This window comes from Mercenaria mercenaria, chromosome 16, assembly GCF_021730395.1.
Source record: "Mercenaria mercenaria strain notata chromosome 16, MADL_Memer_1, whole genome shotgun sequence".
NCBI lineage: Eukaryota > Metazoa > Mollusca > Bivalvia > Venerida > Veneridae > Mercenaria > Mercenaria mercenaria.
In genome coordinates this window covers 30063320-30080656 of record NC_069376.1, presented here as the reverse complement: position 1 = coordinate 30080656, position 17337 = coordinate 30063320, and the positions used below count along the sequence as shown (strand labels likewise).

General features: G+C 32.3%; 1 protein-coding gene across 3 annotated transcripts in view; it reads right to left on the bottom strand.

Moving 5' to 3' along the window:
- LOC128549572 (uncharacterized) overlaps positions 1-17337 on the bottom strand; it is a 372750-nt gene that overhangs the window by 304768 nt on the left and 50645 nt on the right. The gene's annotated exons all lie outside the window — the stretch shown is intronic.

The following is a 17337-nucleotide window of genomic DNA, read 5'->3' as shown; positions in this document are numbered from 1 at the left end:
ACAAAAAGTCCTAAAATAATCAATACACGTATTTCAGTTATGGCATCTGGTACTCGGAAGTAACGCCTACATCTAATACCTATTGTGGCCGTAGCTGTGGACAATATGCTTCATTGCTCTTCTACAGGTTAACTACAGCATATTTGTGTTCAGTGATTATTAGCGAAATATATATTTTGAGATCTCTAGCATTTATTGGTTGCCTACCTTCGTTTTTTTATCACCTTAGTCATAAGCGTTTGGGTGTCAAACTTTAGAAAAGTTTAAACCTGTATGTCTAAACAAAAATGGCCTCAAAATAGTCATTGCCAATTCCCAATAAATCAAGTATGAAAATTATAAACGCATATATTTGTAAGGAGTCATCTGTTGTACACCATACCAAGGGACATTTGACTTGTCGTAACATCCTGTTGTTGTCCGTGTGATGTAAACAAAAGATAAATGGGCAATGTTTGCATATATTAAAGACAGATGCGAATTCTGACGATAATAGCTATCGTATTTATTTATAACCTATGTACTGTATGTGTATGATCTCGTGTGATGAATATGTTATTCATAGCTAAAATGGAAAAACAGAGAAATCCACTTAGATGAAAAAACATGTGACACGTTTTCGCGGTTCGATTTATTAAATTCTTTGTATTTACTATCAAGATCATCTTTTAACTTTGGTGAAGGAAAAGTAGTTTAAAATAATTCCAGTTAGAGGCAAAAGTGTTCAGTAATACATACATTTTCCGCCAATATTATTTGGAAAATTATTGCCTCAGTGGCGCGTCAACTACGGAAGCGGATTTGGGATAAAATTTAGAAAAACTCTTTTTGCTCATTCAAAGTGCTTTTATTTTTATTTTTTGGTCACAACATTCATTTTTGCAAAATTGTGTAACATATGACCTCTTCAATAGTCGTTACAGCTTCATTTCATTACATTTAGTAGATCCACTGATTCAAATTTTAAGCTTGTTTTTACTTATTGCATTTTTGTGATTTTTTGTTGTTGTTGTTTTTTTGTCTTTTTTTTTCAAATAAAGCTTGTCGACTACAGACACTCAGCATGAATATAAATTATAACAGTATTGTGAACTACTTGTTTAAAGCGCAATGGGGTAAAACGATCTGTTTTCTCACTGATTATCATAACTGTTTAAATAAGAAAACTTTAAAGATTCATGTCATTTGTCTAGTTTTTCTGTTATATTTTTTATTTATTTAACTATATTTCCTAATATGTTCACGATCTTACAGTGTAGAACCCTCAAGATGTATCATTTGTATTACTTCGGATGATCTACAAACAGTAAAACTAGGCGAAAAGGGGTGCCAGCGACTAATTAAAGTCAGTCTACACGAAAGTATTAATTAATTCATCTTATAATCATTGTAATTTTTACAGAAAACTTGTAACAAAAATCAATGCAACTATAACATTCTAATCTATCATTGTAAAATTCAATAATTAATGTTATAAATGTTAAAATGTCTTGTTGATTTTTGTAGGTAAACTGTTTATTTTGCGTGACTTACACAAAAGTCGTAATGGGCAATAAACGGGGACTTGATGTTTACTCCTTCAGAACTCTTGAGTTTCAAAGTACGATAATAAAAAACAAAAGAAAGGATGCACGGAGAAATACGTTTTTTCATTTTTTTGGGGGGGGGGGGGGGGGGGGGGGGGGGGGGGGTGGTGGTATACTCACAAAATCTTCCGCCCATTGAGGCACGATAACAAAATTTATGTAATTCACACTTCAGATCTGGGTACAACGTTCCTAAACAGTATCAAACTTCTGAATTCGGGCACAGCAAAGCAACAAAGGGTAGACCGACAACAAGCTTTGCTAAAAGTGCTTTCTGTGAAATCATCCAGGATTTTGAAACTAATGTGACAGATCAGATAACTATCTCAGACCTTGTTACAGAAACGACAGGAATGTATGATATGACCGGCCGATTGATTATAGTATTTAGAATCTTACAACTACAACATTCAGCTCAATGTCTTAATTTGAAACAATTTTGTGTGATAAAATATTACGTTCTATCATCTGGTTTACTGTAATTGTAAACGATAATAGGTGTTTCCAAATTTCATTTAGGAATAGAGTTTACTACAGACTGGTCTCTCTAAAACTACTAGGTTAATCAATAAACTCCTTTATTTAGGAAAGATATTTTCAGAAAGTTGCGATTAAAATCGGATTCCGATGCCTTAAAAAATGGTGCTCATAGCTTTGAATCAGAGACAAAGCATCATAAAATAGATGTGTACGTATACTAATATCGTCAGCCTCTTGATCAATTTTCCTCCACGAAGAAACAGGTAATGAAATTAAACGTGATAACAACATGTCTACAATAATGTTTTATTATCATATTGTTTAATGTAATTTAGTTTATATGATATTATTGACAATTTCTATTTCATATGTATTTTACATGACTTTCATTTATATTTCAAATTATATCATGTAGCAAACTTGAAATAAATTTCCAACATATAAAACTTTCTTTTTCTTCAGGTGGGTAGGTGTTATGTTCATTTCATTCCCAAGTTTGCCTTGCCAGATTTGTTTTGTTATTTATCTTTAATATCAATGACTGTTTACCTAAATACCTATGAATGTCAACAAAAAATTTGTAGCCCCGAGGAGAAAGTTCTGTCATGAATGCTGATAAACAGGGTGTTAGATATACCATTTGAATTCTTGGTTTTTATAGTGTGTGTGCTTTCAGAAGCCTTTTGGTCAAAGTGATAAATGAAAGCATGAATCGTCAATGACTGAGGACGTAGATAGAAACACATTAAACAAGATCTTATCCGAAAACTTTCCGACATTTCTTTACAATAAAATACGACCAGTTTGGACATTTAACATTTTGTGGATTTACGCTTATTTACCTTATTGAATAAAATATATCTTAAAGAGAATTCCTATAGTTTTTTTCCTTTCATAGACTTTTTTTTTAATTTACATATATGATAGGAAATTTTGTGCTGAAAACAATGAACAAATAAAAACAATAGGTCACCAGGCTTGTTTATGTGGAAAATTGTTTTGAACACACCCACTGTTGCTGAAACTGCCAGCGATTTTTCAACATTTTCATAATTTTCTGCTTTTTTATAAATACCAACCAAATTATACATCAAGACAGCACAATACGGTTGTTTTCTTTTTACAGATTTTATTATAGACTTATTTGATATCATAGTCATATTTACAATACTCTATCCTTACAATAATGGGTACAAATGAAAAAAAAAATTGTTTCATATTTACTTTTGTGAACTTTTTTCAATGAAAAATACCCATAGTGTAGATTTTTTTTGATTTTTTTTTTTTTGAAAAAAACTCTTTTATAGGACTTTTTTCTGTTTTTCTTGTGTATGGATAATTGTATTGTGAGCATAAAAAAGGCTAAAAAAGTATGGGTCACCAGGCTAAATTTTATGTTAAGACCGCTAGAATACAACACCGGTTCGGACGGAAATGGCCCGAACCTGGCCAAATTGATTACATGTATGTCTGCTAGAAGTTTAAAGAAAGTTTTAAAAATTCCTAATTCTTTCTATAATTGAATACTAAATAATCTGAAAGGAGATATTGTCTTATCAGTACTACGTCAATTATCTTACATTATATGAACAACACTGTCTTTGTACTAAAATGCGATGTGAAAACACAACCACAAAAATAGCAAGATACCTGTCAGGCATGATACTTGTCAATACAATATAAACCAGTATCAACATTTGATTACTAATAAAACTTATCAAAAATGTTATTTCATTCATGATTCCTCATATTTAAGATTGGCTGTAACATGTTTCAACAAATGTTGACTTCAGTTCAGTTTTCCATAGAAAGTGTCGGCTGCGCAGAAAGATGCGCATAAAAACTATAGGAATTCATTTTTAAGGAGAAGATTTATATTCTCTGGATATACTGCATTCCATTTGGATTAAGTGTAAGATTTGGAATCGGTACAGTGTAACTTCCGAAACTTTTTTTCGAAAATATCGTTCAATGTTCATTATTTAGAAGTATTTAGATGTCTATATAGAAAACAGGAGATGCGACGCTTTAAGAATCAGTTTGACCAGTCTAAGAAATTAAACCATTAGAATCACAGATGACAGATTCCCGGAGGCACAAATTTGCATCTCAACAAATATCTATTTGTTTGTGTCGTGCGGTTTTTTTGAAGTAAAATTGTATTGACATAAGTCGTTTGTTTTTTTCGAAAATATCGTTCAATGTTCAGAATTTTGAAGAATTTTTGATGTCTATATAGAAAACAGGAGAAAATTCGGGACCGAGAAAACCGTTCGATATTTAGTCTTTTCCATTTTTAAGGAGGTCTTCCATCTTTAAATTTTCGATAATAATTTAAAAAAGGGACGGGTTTTTTGGTTTTTTTGGGTTATATTAAAATTTTGGGGATTTTTGGGGGCCTGGTTAAATTTTCAAGAAAGTAAAAACTGGTATTTTTTTAAATTTTTTAAAACAATTACTTCATATAGTTAAAAAAAAAAAATTGTTTTAATTTAAAAATTCATTTCCACTGTAATTGCAAATTGCAGCTCTGTATGCAAATTTAATTAAGTTTAAAAGTTTATTTTAAAGGGTTTAAAATAGATTTGTTTAAGGATTTTAAAAAATTTTCATATAAAAAATTTTTTCGAAAGATTATTTATTTTACCCAAAAAGAGGGCCCCGGGGGGTTATCTTTAAAAAAAGGAAAAGGGCCTTGAAACCCTTTTAAAAGGGTATCTTTTTTTTAAACGGAAATTTTTTCTTTTTTTAAACTTGTTGATTTAAACAGAAACAAATTGTCTTTTCCCTTTTCCCCCCCTTTGATTTGAGTTTTAAAATGCCTTTCTGACCGTTCAAAGTATGTTTATTTATTTATACTTTTACATGAAAAAGTTTTTTATGTTTTTGTTTTTAAATCAAATATGTTTGGGAACATACCTTTTTCCCAATTTCCAAATTTTTCCCTTTTCCTTTGTCGTCCCCCTTCTGATTTTTTTGTCTAAATTTTCCACCCTAGGTTTTCCAAAATAAAAAAAAAAGGGGTTAAAGAGAAGTTTGGTCAGTTTTCTTTTCCCCCCAATTTTGAAATTTTTAAAATAAAAAAAATTTTATCAAAAAGGGTTTTCTAGAAGTCCTGGGGGTTTTTTCGATTTCGAAACCCCGGGAAAATTAGGCAAAGGTAATCCATTCAGAAATTTTCTTTTTTCCCAGTCATTCTTTCCGGGGGGTTTTTTTAAAAACCCCGGGATTTTTCGCTTTCAAATTTTTATTGGTCAAACAAAATAAAACCCTTTTTTGAGAAAACCTTTCTGGCTTTTTGGTCCCCTTAAAAAATTTTTTTTTGGGGCTTTTTCCAAATTTTTTTTTAAAGGGTTATTTGGAATTTTTCAGTTTGGATTTTTTTTGGCTTACGTGATTTTTTTAAAACAATTTAAGGTTCATTTTTTTTAAAAAATTTTTTTCTTTTTTTTTGACGGGTTTTTTACTAAAATTTCGCAGAGGGAGACTCCTTGTTCATACTTTTGTTTGTTTTTAAAAATTGTTTTTAATTTCTGATTTCTTCAAAATTTCAAATTAAATTTTTTAAAACTTAAAAAATTTAAAAAACAACATTCATTAAAAAGGAAAATAATAAAAAACTGTTTCATTTTAGGTTACTTGGTATGGAAACTGTAAAAAACTGTGGTTTTGTATCTCCCTTTATCTAAATTCGGGAACGTTTTATGAAAAAAATATACTCAAAATTTGATGTGAAAGGTTGCGAAAAGCCACTTTTGGTTTTCATTTTGTCAGAAAAATTAAGGGTTCATCATTACTTGCGTAGCGGTATTTTTAAATTATTGACAGCCCTGCATTTTTTTGGGGGAACAGGCGTAGCGCTTTTATTTTCTTTATGCTTATTTGTCAAATTGTATTAGTTAATTGTTTTTTCCCGTTGTGTATGATTAAGCTACATCTTTAAAATGGAGTGGAAAATATACTTTATTTGAAATTTTAAAATTAAACAATACCTTTTTTTATTACTCATACGATCAAACAAAAAATTACGATCCCACGACTACTTGATTCTGGGACGGGGCCCCAATTTTTTTGCGGGGTTTTGGCTCTGATGTTGATGAAATTAATAATTTTTTACCCACTATATCGGGGGCATACGCTCGCAGGTTTTATTAAAGGGTATTGAAGGTCATGTTTTTTGGTATTGTGTTAATCTGAAAATTGCTTTTTTCAAACAAAAAAATTTTTTAAAAACTTTTCCAAAGCACCACCACCCGGGTACAAAAAAATATCTATATATCAAAAATTTGGGCTTTCTTAAAAGTTGGGGCCCTGCGTTTTTGTTCCCGGTTTGGGGATAAAACGGGGGCCCAATCGCTTTGTTGAAGGCGAAAAGGGGAAAACGTTTTGGCACGGTTAGAACGGTGCAAAAACGATTTTTAGTTATTGTGCTTTGCTCAGCGTGCAGCGTGCGCTGCCGCGCAAATAAATGTTCCTTTGCGCATGCCCAGCGTCCCAAAACCCGAAAAGGGTTTTAAATGGCTCCCCAGCGTGAAAAAACCGAGCGGTTAAATGCGCAGGGCCAGCGTGCAAGGGTTTTAAGGGTTTTTTTAAAAATTTAAAATGGATTCTTTCGTCTTACGGTTCTATTTTAAATTTAAGATGATTTTTTCTTTCAAATTTTATTTTTGTTTAAATTAAAAAATTTTTTGATCTTTTCCCGTAAAAAATTTTTTTTTAAATTTAAAGTTTTACCCGGAAAGTGTTTGGTCCCTTAAAGTGTTGGTACTTAAGTGACACTTTTCCCCGGAAAGTAGTTAAAAGGGGATCTAGTAGATGTTGTCTAAAATCAAAAAAAGGAGGGCATTTCCCCACTGCATATTAAAGGGCGAAAATGAGATTCTATATCCCCAATTTTTTGGGAAATTCCCCCCTTCCTTCGTAAGTGTTGAAAGGGTTACTGTAGTTACCCCTTGATTTTTTTTGGAGCACTTGTATGTTGATAAAAAAAAATGTAAATTACTTCCTTTATCTCTCATAATTTGGGAAAACCTAATTTCGCACTTTTAAAAGGGTTTTTTAAATTACAAGCGCGAAAATGTAATTCCCAATCAAATGATTTCCCCGGGTGATTTCCCCTTTTAAAAATTTTTAAAAATTTTTGCTGTAAACGAAGGTGTTGCCCATCAGTTTTTGAAATAAAAATATTCATTTTGGGTTTTACTAGTTCTACGGTAGGTACTTTTCCTTTTTTATTTTTTTAAATTGTATGTATTCCTTTTTTCTGAGGTTTAAGCCCCCAAATTTGTAATACCTGTGAAAAACAGGGGCTTTGGATTTTATACTCTAAAGTGTAAAGGGGAAAGTTGTTTTACAGAACTTCCCCAGTAGAGCACAATCGTAATTAAAGATATATATAAATCATTTTTATCACCTGAAAACTGTAAATTCATATATCTACACATCTTTTAATCAATTTTTTCGGTAAGTAAAATTTTTACGGGGGTAAAGATAAGTGTGTTTTTGGTAAATGAAATTACGTTTTGGGAAATAATGCATATACGGCTTGTTGATAATTTTAAAGCATAAAAAAAATTTAGATCTTTTTTAAAAATAACAGAAACGAAAGCAATGAATTTTTTATTGGGGGGAAAAAAAATCTGAATCGTCCGGATGTTTTGAAAAATTGAGCACAGTCAGCCTTTAATTTTCCCCCACATTGAAAATACACACGTTTTGAAATCAAAAAAACCGGGTTAAAAAACTTTTTTTTACACTCTTTGGTCTGTGTATATCAAATAGTTGGGAATTAATATTGAGGGGTCGGGTGTTTTTTTACGGGGTTTGTCGTTTTTAAAATTCAATTTCCGGTGCGGAAAAACAAAAAGGGCTATTTCTGAGTTTGTATTAAAAAAGTCAGAAAAACACTCTATGCATTTTTTAAAACCAAAAAAAATAAACCCCCAAAAAATAGCTAAAGGGTATTTTAAATTTATTCTATTTTTTTCGGTAGCGAGTACTGTGTGAACCCCCCCCCCAAAAAAACCCAAAGGGAAAAAAAGAAAGAAAAATTAATTTTAAAAAGGGATAAAATTGAAACTTAACTGCAAACAAATTTAAACCCCTTTTTAAAAATTTTTGTTAAAAAACTGATTTCGGGTTTTTTTTCACTTTAAAAATTTTCAAGGAAAAATTACTTTTTGCCCATTTCGTTTTTACCTTTTTTCTTATTAAAAAAAAAATTTTTTTGGTAAAATACTCTTTGGTAAAAAAAATTTTTTGGGCCCCCTGGTTTGAAAAATTTCCCAGTAAAAATCAGCCCCTTTTAAAAACCCCACATCTGGGGGTTTTTTTTGATTACCCAGCACTTTAATTTTTGTGAAGTTTCAACTTCGAACGCTCCGAATTTTGTTTTGGGGGAACAGTTTTTAAAGAACTATACAAGGGACTACTTTTAGGGTTATAAAACCCCCCAAAAAAAGGCGACAATTCTTTTTTCTGCCTTTCTTTCAATTCCCCGGAAGCTTTTTGATTTTGACCAGTACTTTTCCATCATTTTTTTTAAAACAAGCTGTGTTTAAAATTGGGGGGAAGACCATGTTGAAAACCCAGTCAATCGTGCTTACCTCGGGAAAAAAAAGGGAGAAAAATTTTGCTTTTTTTGTTGAATAAGTTATATTTTGACATTTTTTAAAGCTTTTTGAAACTTTTAAAAACTGCGTATGGGGTTTTTTCAATTTTGCTAATGCAGTTTTTTTTCAAACATATCAAGGGGGTTTTGCCCATACCCTTTTCCGCCCCTTTAAATGAAAAAAAAATTATTAGCGTCTGATGCCCCTTTCACGCTTCCATAGAATAAAACATTTATTACACAAAATTAATTTTGAAAATATTTCAAAAATGTCTAGGTCTGCTTTTCCCAAAAATTTGGTTTTATCTTACCCCCCCAAGGCATATACGGGACACTTTTTCGGGAAACATCAAAAAAAAACCCTTTTGAGCGATTTGATAAATTTCCAAAATTATCGTTTTCCCGGGGGTTGTGAGGGGAACCCATTTGGGTTTTTTTTTTTAAATTTGAGCTAAAAGTATCTTTTTGTAGATAAAAAGTGACATGCTGTACAAAACCCTGGTATTTCCTCATTTTCGGGTTATGTTGGGAAAGTGCTAAAAAATTAAAAAATTGACTCCCCAAATTTACCCAAAAAAAAAAAAAAACAAAAAAAAAAACAAAGAAGTCCATGAGGCCCAAAGCGGGGTGAACCTGCGCTGGGCCCCCTGACCTTTTAAACGAATAAAATATGGCTTTCGTTTTCAAGTTTAGATTTCTTACTTTCATTTTTTTTTTCTTCTGTTTTTAAAAAAACTTTATATTTCCCTTGGCGAGATTGATAGATATGTGCTGGCCGTCTTTTGGTTTTATAAAAAAAGTTTTCCATTTTTTCCCTTTAGGATCCATCAAATTGGATTACCCCGGATCTCTACTCAAAACCAAAAATTCCCGGGAAATTGTAAAATCATGGTATAGGACTTGAATTTTTTAAACAGGGAGAAATTTTGTAGAGGGGCCGTTTTAGCTCAGTAAATTTGGCCCTCAAAAAACAGTATTACGAGGCCCCCGGGTTTGAGCCCTGCTTTTGGCTCCCAAAATTTTTTCTCACCCTTTGACTTTTGGCGCCCGGGTTTTGGGCGGTGATGGTATTAACTGGCTGGGTTCTCCTACGCCTGAAATTGCTTATATATACTTATGTCCCTATAACTAAAAAAAAAATTCAAGGAAAAATTTTTTAAAAAATGGGGGGGAAATTTAGTCACGGTATAGGCCCTTGAATTTTAAAAAAGGGGGAGAAATTTGTGTAGGGGGGCCCGGGTTTAGCTCAGGGGGTAGGAAATTGAGGGTTTTTCCGAGGTTTGGGGTTTGGGAATCCCATTTGGGCGGGCATTATTTCTAACCCTTTGACATGTTTTAAATTAACCAGTTTTTAAAATTTAATTGTTTGTACTAGTTTTAGTTAGGGGACTAGTTGTCTTTGAATTGTCATTACGGGTTGTTTTTGTAATATTTATCTAAACTCAGTGTAAGTTCTTTTACAAACCTTTTTTTGTATCAGTATTTTTGTTTTTTTTTGGGAGGGAAAAATTAACTTTTTGGGATTGACAAAAAAGGGTTTGTTATCAGCTTATTTGGTTAAATGTTTTATTTGATGCATTTTTGTTGTTGTTTTTTTTTTGTTACAGATTTTGTGTCCCCTTTTCCTATCTGAGCACTTTTTGGTCTGGCAGCAAAATAAAGAATTTCAAATGGATCTTTGCGTGTCCTAAATTGACATCAAAAATGAAAAGGTAAAATAAATATCTTTGTTACTATTGTTATCATGCTTATATCTTAGTTTTAACTTACTTAAACATTGTCCGCATACAAGAAAGTAAAGTATTTTGCAGAGGCAGGGACCCTTTTATACAAAGGACAAGGTCCCAAGGTGTTTTTACTTGGGGTTTTTTTTAAAGGTTTAAAAGTTTTTTGGCAACCTTTGTTTTTCTGTCATATCTTTTGAAACTATTGCTTATTTTCTTACTAAAAACTTCACAAAAATTATTGCCCAGCTTAAAGAAAAAAGTATGTGCCGGTTTTGGGCCCCTTTCCCTTAAGGTAAAGGTCACCAAGGTTTTTAAATTGGGTTTTTTTAAGGTTAATTTTTTTGGGGTCGGGCCTTTGTTTTTCTTTTCATATCTTTTTTAAATGTTATTTTTTATTTTCTTTTAACTTCAAAAAACTTATAGCATAGCCAAAGCTACAACCCCTGCAAAATTGTCCCCAAAGAAAGGTCCCCAAGGGTGTTAGATTTTTTTTTTGGGTTAAAAGGGTTTTTTGGCAACTTTTTGATTTTTTTTCTTTCTTTGTTATGTTACTTAAATCTTACTGTTTTTTCCCAAAATTAACTTTGGGCCAGATACAAACAAAGACTGTTTACGGGGTGGTCCCATTACCCCCAAAGGGTTTCAGGTAAAAAAAATTTTTTTTTTAACTTTGGAAAAAATTTTCATGTTTTTTTTTTAAAAAGGGCTTCGTTTTTTTTTATATCTTTAGTTGCGGGGAAATTTTAAAAATATTTCATTATTATTTTTCATTGCATGTGTATTTACTTTTTCCCTTGTTCATTTTTATTTTTTAAGAATTTTGCCCCTTTTTTTATTAAAAGGTTTTTGGGGGGAATTTCGCTCTGGGAAATAAAAATTTTTATGCCAACATAAGATAAAGATTTGAAACTTAAGAGTATCTTTTTTCTTTCATCGGAAAGTGTGGAAACCAACCCCCATAATTTCTGATTTGTTTTTTTTTACCAAATTATCCCCCTTTCAAAAACCTTAATTTTTTGACAAAATTTTTTTTTTTCTGGGCATAACTTTGGTATTTTTAGATTAATGACTTAAAATTAAAAATTTTAAAATCTTTCCTTGTCATTTGCATGCAGGAAAAAATTTCCAAAATAAGTCTTTTTTGTGTTCTTGCAGAATTATGCCCCTTAGTGTATTTCCTTTTAAAGTAGGGGTTTCTCTTTTGAGATATTATTCATTTTACTGTAAAATTGGGCTAAATTTGTGGAGCGCGTGTCTTAGGGAACCCTCTTGTTTAAAATTCTATTTTAAATGAAATTTACTTTTTCACAAAAAAAGATCTAATTAGGTAAATTTTTTTGCTTCATTGAGGGGACAAAGGCCCCTTTGGGCCCAAATTGTTTTCTGAAGTCTTATTATAAAACTTATGAATGTTTTTCCCGGGTCATTAGTCAAAAACGTGATCTTTCAGTGCGGGACCTGGGGCAAAACTTTTGACTGTATATCCTGAAAGTTTTTGCAATAAGTGTATATTATCGGGAAACTCCCTTTATAATAGTTAATTTTTGTCTGTTTGTGTTAATAGTTGTGAAACTCAAATAAGTCCTTAACTTAAAGAAATAATAAAGAAACCTAAAGGGTCATAATTCAGATTTAAAAATTTCTTTTGGGAACGGGGAATTTTTATTCGGACTTTTAAACCCACAAAAATATATTAAAAAAAGTCTTTGAATTTTTTTGAAATTTATTTTATGCTACCCCGGGACATAGTTTTTACAACACAAAAGCAAATAAGTGAATGATGTAGTTGGGAAATTTCAGTTTTTGAAAATAGTCAATAAATTAAAACAACAAAGCAATGGGGATGAGGCCTTTTAGGTTTCGGTTTAAACAATTAGAAAAATTTTAACTATCGGAAATTTTCATTAGGGAAAGTCCCCCGGGGAAAACCCCAAAAAAAAATTGGGCTTTATAACAAATGGTACTTTATTTTTTTTAAAAATTTGCTGGTTTTCCTGTGTTCAAAATTAAAGTTTTAACCTTTACCCTGTAAATTTCTAAAAGGGGACTTGTCTTTTTTTTAAAGTTTTGGGCAGTGTAATTTATTTTAAAAGGGGTTTTCGCTCAAAATTTATGACCAAATTAGAAAAAAGGGGCGGGCCCCATGATCGGCCCGCACGTTTTGGGGGCCTGCATGGGTCGAAAGGCGAAAAAATTGCCCCAAAAAAGTAATCTTTTTGCTAAGGCTTTCCCAAGGGGGGGTTTCGATGGAAACGGCCACTTTGCTTTTTTCCGGCTAAGTTTTTACTGATAAGATAAAGATACGTTTTCAGGGCCAATTGTACATAAATGTGTTTGTGAAATTTTTCAATTTCCCATTTTTAGCTCGACTATTCGAAGAATAATTTAAAAGTATTACTCACCAGGGTCGGCGTCGGCGTCAACCCGGGTTTAAATTTTTTTGTACCAGTCCACATTTTGCCCAAAGTCTTTTGGATAAAGCTTTAAAAACTTTAAACACTTTTTTTCCCCATCACCAGGTCCGTTATAGGCAAGTGTACTTAACTCTTTTCAAGCATTTTGATAAATTTAGGGCCCCCTTTTGACTTGGGAAATTTTGGTTTAAATTTTTCTTTACCAGTTAAATATTTTGACAAAGTCTTTTGGATAAAACCCTTTAAAAAATTTCAACACTTTTTTTCCCATCCCCGTCCAGTTATAGGCAAAAAGTACAAAAATCTGTAAAGCTTTTTGACTGAATTATCCCCCCTTTTTGTTTTTGAAATTTGGTTAAGTTTTTCGTCCCAGTTCATATTTTGACAAAGCTTTTGAAAAAAAAAGCTTTAAAACTTTAACACTTGTTTACCATCCCCAATGTCCGGTTGTGGGCAAGGTACAAAACTCCATCAAGCATTTTGACGGGAATTTTTGGGCCCCCTTTTTGACTTAGAAATCTTGGTTAGTTTTTCTTTTCCAGTCCCTTTTTAAACAAAGTCTTTTGAGAAAAAGTTTTAAAACTTTAAAACATTTGTTTACCATCACAGTATCCTGTTGAAAGGCATGAGTTCAAAAACCCCATAAAAAGATTTGGGACGGGAATTAGGGGCCCCTTTTGATTTTAGAAATTTTTTTGGTTTAAAGGGTTTTTCGTCCAGGTTTAATTTTGTGAAAAGTTTTTGGGACATATGGCTTTGAAACTTTTTTTACTTTTTCAGTTTTTAATTTTGGTCTCTTTCAATAGGCATGGTACGTAACTCTCTCCTCTTTTTTGGCTAAAATTAGGGGCCCTTTTTGAATTGGGAAAAACGGGTTCTGTTTTGTTTTTGTCCAGTTCTGTCAAGACTATTTTTACTTAGGGTTTTTTTAAATTTTAAAAACACAGTTTTCATTATGTTTTTCCATCTCTAGGAAAGGTACATAAATTTGAAAATTTTTTTGACTAAATTTTGGGCCCCTTTTTTGGATTTTTAAATTTGTTAAAGTTTTTTTTTAAAGTCAGGTTTTGTAAAAAAACTTTTTAAACTGGGGTTTGAAACTTTTAAACTAGTTTACAACATGTTTTTCCATCTGTAGGCAAATTTGCAAAACTTGTCAACTATTTTGACTAAATTATGGCCCTTTTGGATTTGGGAAAATTTAGAAAAAATTTTTCTTTAAGCCCATGTTTTATTTTAAAATAACTTAACATATTTGCCTTCAGGGGTTTCAAAAATTTTCCCTTTTAGTGCAAAAACTAATCAAACCCCAAAATACGGGAAACATTTTTTGTTTAATCCTTTTTTTTTGTTTAGCTAAAAAATCTATGGAAAATTTTTTAACCCATTCTTCAATAAAACTTCAAATTTGTCGAGCGCGCTGTCACCCGGGGACAGTTTTTTTTATTTATATGAAATTTATGTCAGAAAATTTGGGTTTCCCACATTTGGGGAAAGATTTCTAAAGTTTACAAAGCTTTTAATGAATCCAAATGACAATTTGTGCTTTTATTAGCTCCGCTATTCAAAAAAATTGGTATCCCAAATTTATATAGGGACAAAAAAATATTTTTTTCTAAAAAGTTAAAGGGGCTTACCCCTTTTAAAATTTGGGTATGTAGCATTCCCTGGGGGATCTCAAACGGGATTATTCAAATTTTGCCCCGGTTTAAAAAGGGGGACACACACGGGGGTCACTTTTTACATGGTTATATGGAATAGATACTTCAAAAATTTTTCGACCCTTTTTCCTACACGGGTTTAATTATAACAAAGAAGTATAAAATACACAGAATGGCAATGGCTTTTAATCTGGGCTTTGGCTCGTGTCAAGCGTGATTCGGCTTTAAATTTTACTAAACACAAACATCGGCAAAGACGGAGTTAAAAATTTGTCCCTTTTTTAAAATTAATTTAAAATCCCATGTTAGTTTTCCTAAAAAAATTAGTTTAATTTGAAATGGTCTTAAGAAAAACGAAAGGGACCCCGGGTTTTTTTTTTTCCATCGAAAGAAAAGGGGGTCATACGGTGATAATTATTTTTCCCTGAATAATTGCTTTCGCATACAAAAAAGGCGCGTGGAGGGGGGCGCCCTTTGGGGAAACGAGATCTCGTTTTTTTTTTACGGGAGGTTGGCGAGATTTGCTCTTTTTTTGCCTTTCAAAATTGCCAAAACTATTTATTTTTATAGCTCTTTGTTATAATTTCCTGATGACCCCGAGCTATAAGTGGGCACTTGACTGTGACCTTTCTTTTCTGACCTATTTCCCGTTTTTTTTTGATGCAGGGTTGAAAAATTTGGATGACATGTACGTTTTGCCACTGAAACTTAAAACTGACTTTCAGTGACCAGGGAAAGTGAACCTTGATTATTTCTAATTCTTTGCATCAGTTTGCCAATTTTTTTTCATGTGGCTATATTATTAGGTGGCGATTCAGAATCAATTTACCATGTTGTTTTGTAAAAAGATATTTTTAAAAAATTCGGGCCCTTAAAGATTTATTTTCTCGTGTAAGTTTGTATTTTTACTTTATTTATTTTTTTATTACTCATTTCCGGGCGGTCAAAAAAAATACCCAAAGTTTACGACATTTAATTTTTTCTTTTTACAGGTCATTAAACGTAACAAAAAGTCAGGGGAAGGACATCAAAAGGGTTTTCACAGAGCGGTATTTTTTGGGCTTTAAAACTTCAGGATATAAATTCATTTAAAATGGCGGATAAATCAAAAATGCGAAGTTTTTTTTCGAATGGGAGTTTTAAAAAGTTTTGTCTCTTGTAGGAACGACGATTCAAAATTTTCGTAGCATTCAAAAAGATGTGTTAAAGGGAACAAGGGAAAAAAGTTAAATTTGGAGTTGGGGGAAAAGGAAAAGGGAAAATTTTCTTCTGCATGACGGGGGAAAAAGATGTTTGCATGATATTTTACGGAGGCGCTGCAGGGAAACCCCCAAAAGGAAAATCTTTTTGATATTTTTGTTGTGATTGACTGTTTGACGGTTTTCGGCCCCCCTTTTGGCCCAGACGGAATTTCGATAGTTTTATTCGTTTAATTCCCCTTCGATAAATTTTGGAAATTCGGTTTGTTTGGGGAGAAGTAAAAATCGATTATGAAAGTTCCCGCTAAGGAAAAAAAAACTCGCGTCGAACCCGAAGCTGTTTTGGGTACATCCCCGAGAAGAAAGTCCTGCGTGGGCCATTTCCCGTTTTTTAAACCCCATCGGAAAATAGTAAAAAAAATTTTAGGAATAAAAGGGCTTTTGCTGGCCCGGGGATCTGGGTTAAATGTTTACCTCTTTTTCTCTTTTTTCTTTTCCGGTGGTGCTCAAAACCGGAAACTCTCGATCCCTAGGCTGAGCCCTAGACTGAGCTATTTATGGCACACGAACGATTCCGTTTAAAAGTGCTGTGATTGTGTCTTAAATTTTTGAGCGAGTTTTAAAAAATTTTTTTAAAATAATTATTTACGACGTTTTAAATCAGCAAAAGGCCGCATTTCTAGCGTTTTTTAAAGCTAAGCTTGTTTACATTAAATTTATTTTAAAAAATTAAAGTGCGAAGCCCCTGCTGCGACGACAAATTTTATTGGAAGCGAGACAAGAAAAAGACGAATACAAAAACTAAACAATCCGCGCTAAGGGTTTAAACCCCAGAGACAGTTTGCTGAAGGGGATTTACTCACTAAATACTCTAATGAAATAGGGGGGGCTTTTTAGTGCTGGAGCGTTTCAATGAACAATGCCCCAAAACCCCGGGCCATTTGAAAGGTCGTGACTTGTCATTTTTCTTGGGGGAATGTTGTCAGTGCAGTATTCAAATTTGGAAAAAAAAGAAAATTATTTCCGGGGGGACAAAAATTCTGGTTTTTCTTTTTCGACGAAAATGCTACCAAATATTCCCCGGATAATTTTTAAAAAATTTTAGGGCCCAAAAAAATTGGGATTCCCCAAGAAAAGGAAAATTTTTTTCTATAAGACAAAAAATGCGAATATTAGGGAAACCCCCTTTTTTTCTTTTTCAAATTTTTTTTTGCCATTTTCCTATTTGGTTTATTTTTTGTATACCCACTGAATTTTTAAAATTTTTCACTTTTTTAAACAAATATTTTTAAAATGCAGAATTTAAATTTTAAAACCCCGATTTTTTAAAAAAAAGGAATTCAGTATTAAAATTTATAAGTCTGTATGCTTTATTTTTTGTAAGAAACCCATTCGGCCTTAACTTGTTTCCCCCCCCCCAAATTGTGTAGAAATTGGGCAGTTTTTTATTTCTTCAACAGTGTTTTGTTATGTAACGACGGAAGTTAACCAAAAACCCGTGTTATTTTTTTTTGGGACCTGTACCAAAAATTTTTCTCCGCAAGTTTAATGCCAACTTCCCCCCAGAATCAGAGGTGGAAAGGGGGAATGATTTCAGGTACATGTTCTTTTTTCAAAACGTCACAGGAACCTTCCCCCTCGCCCGGGGAAACGAATCCGA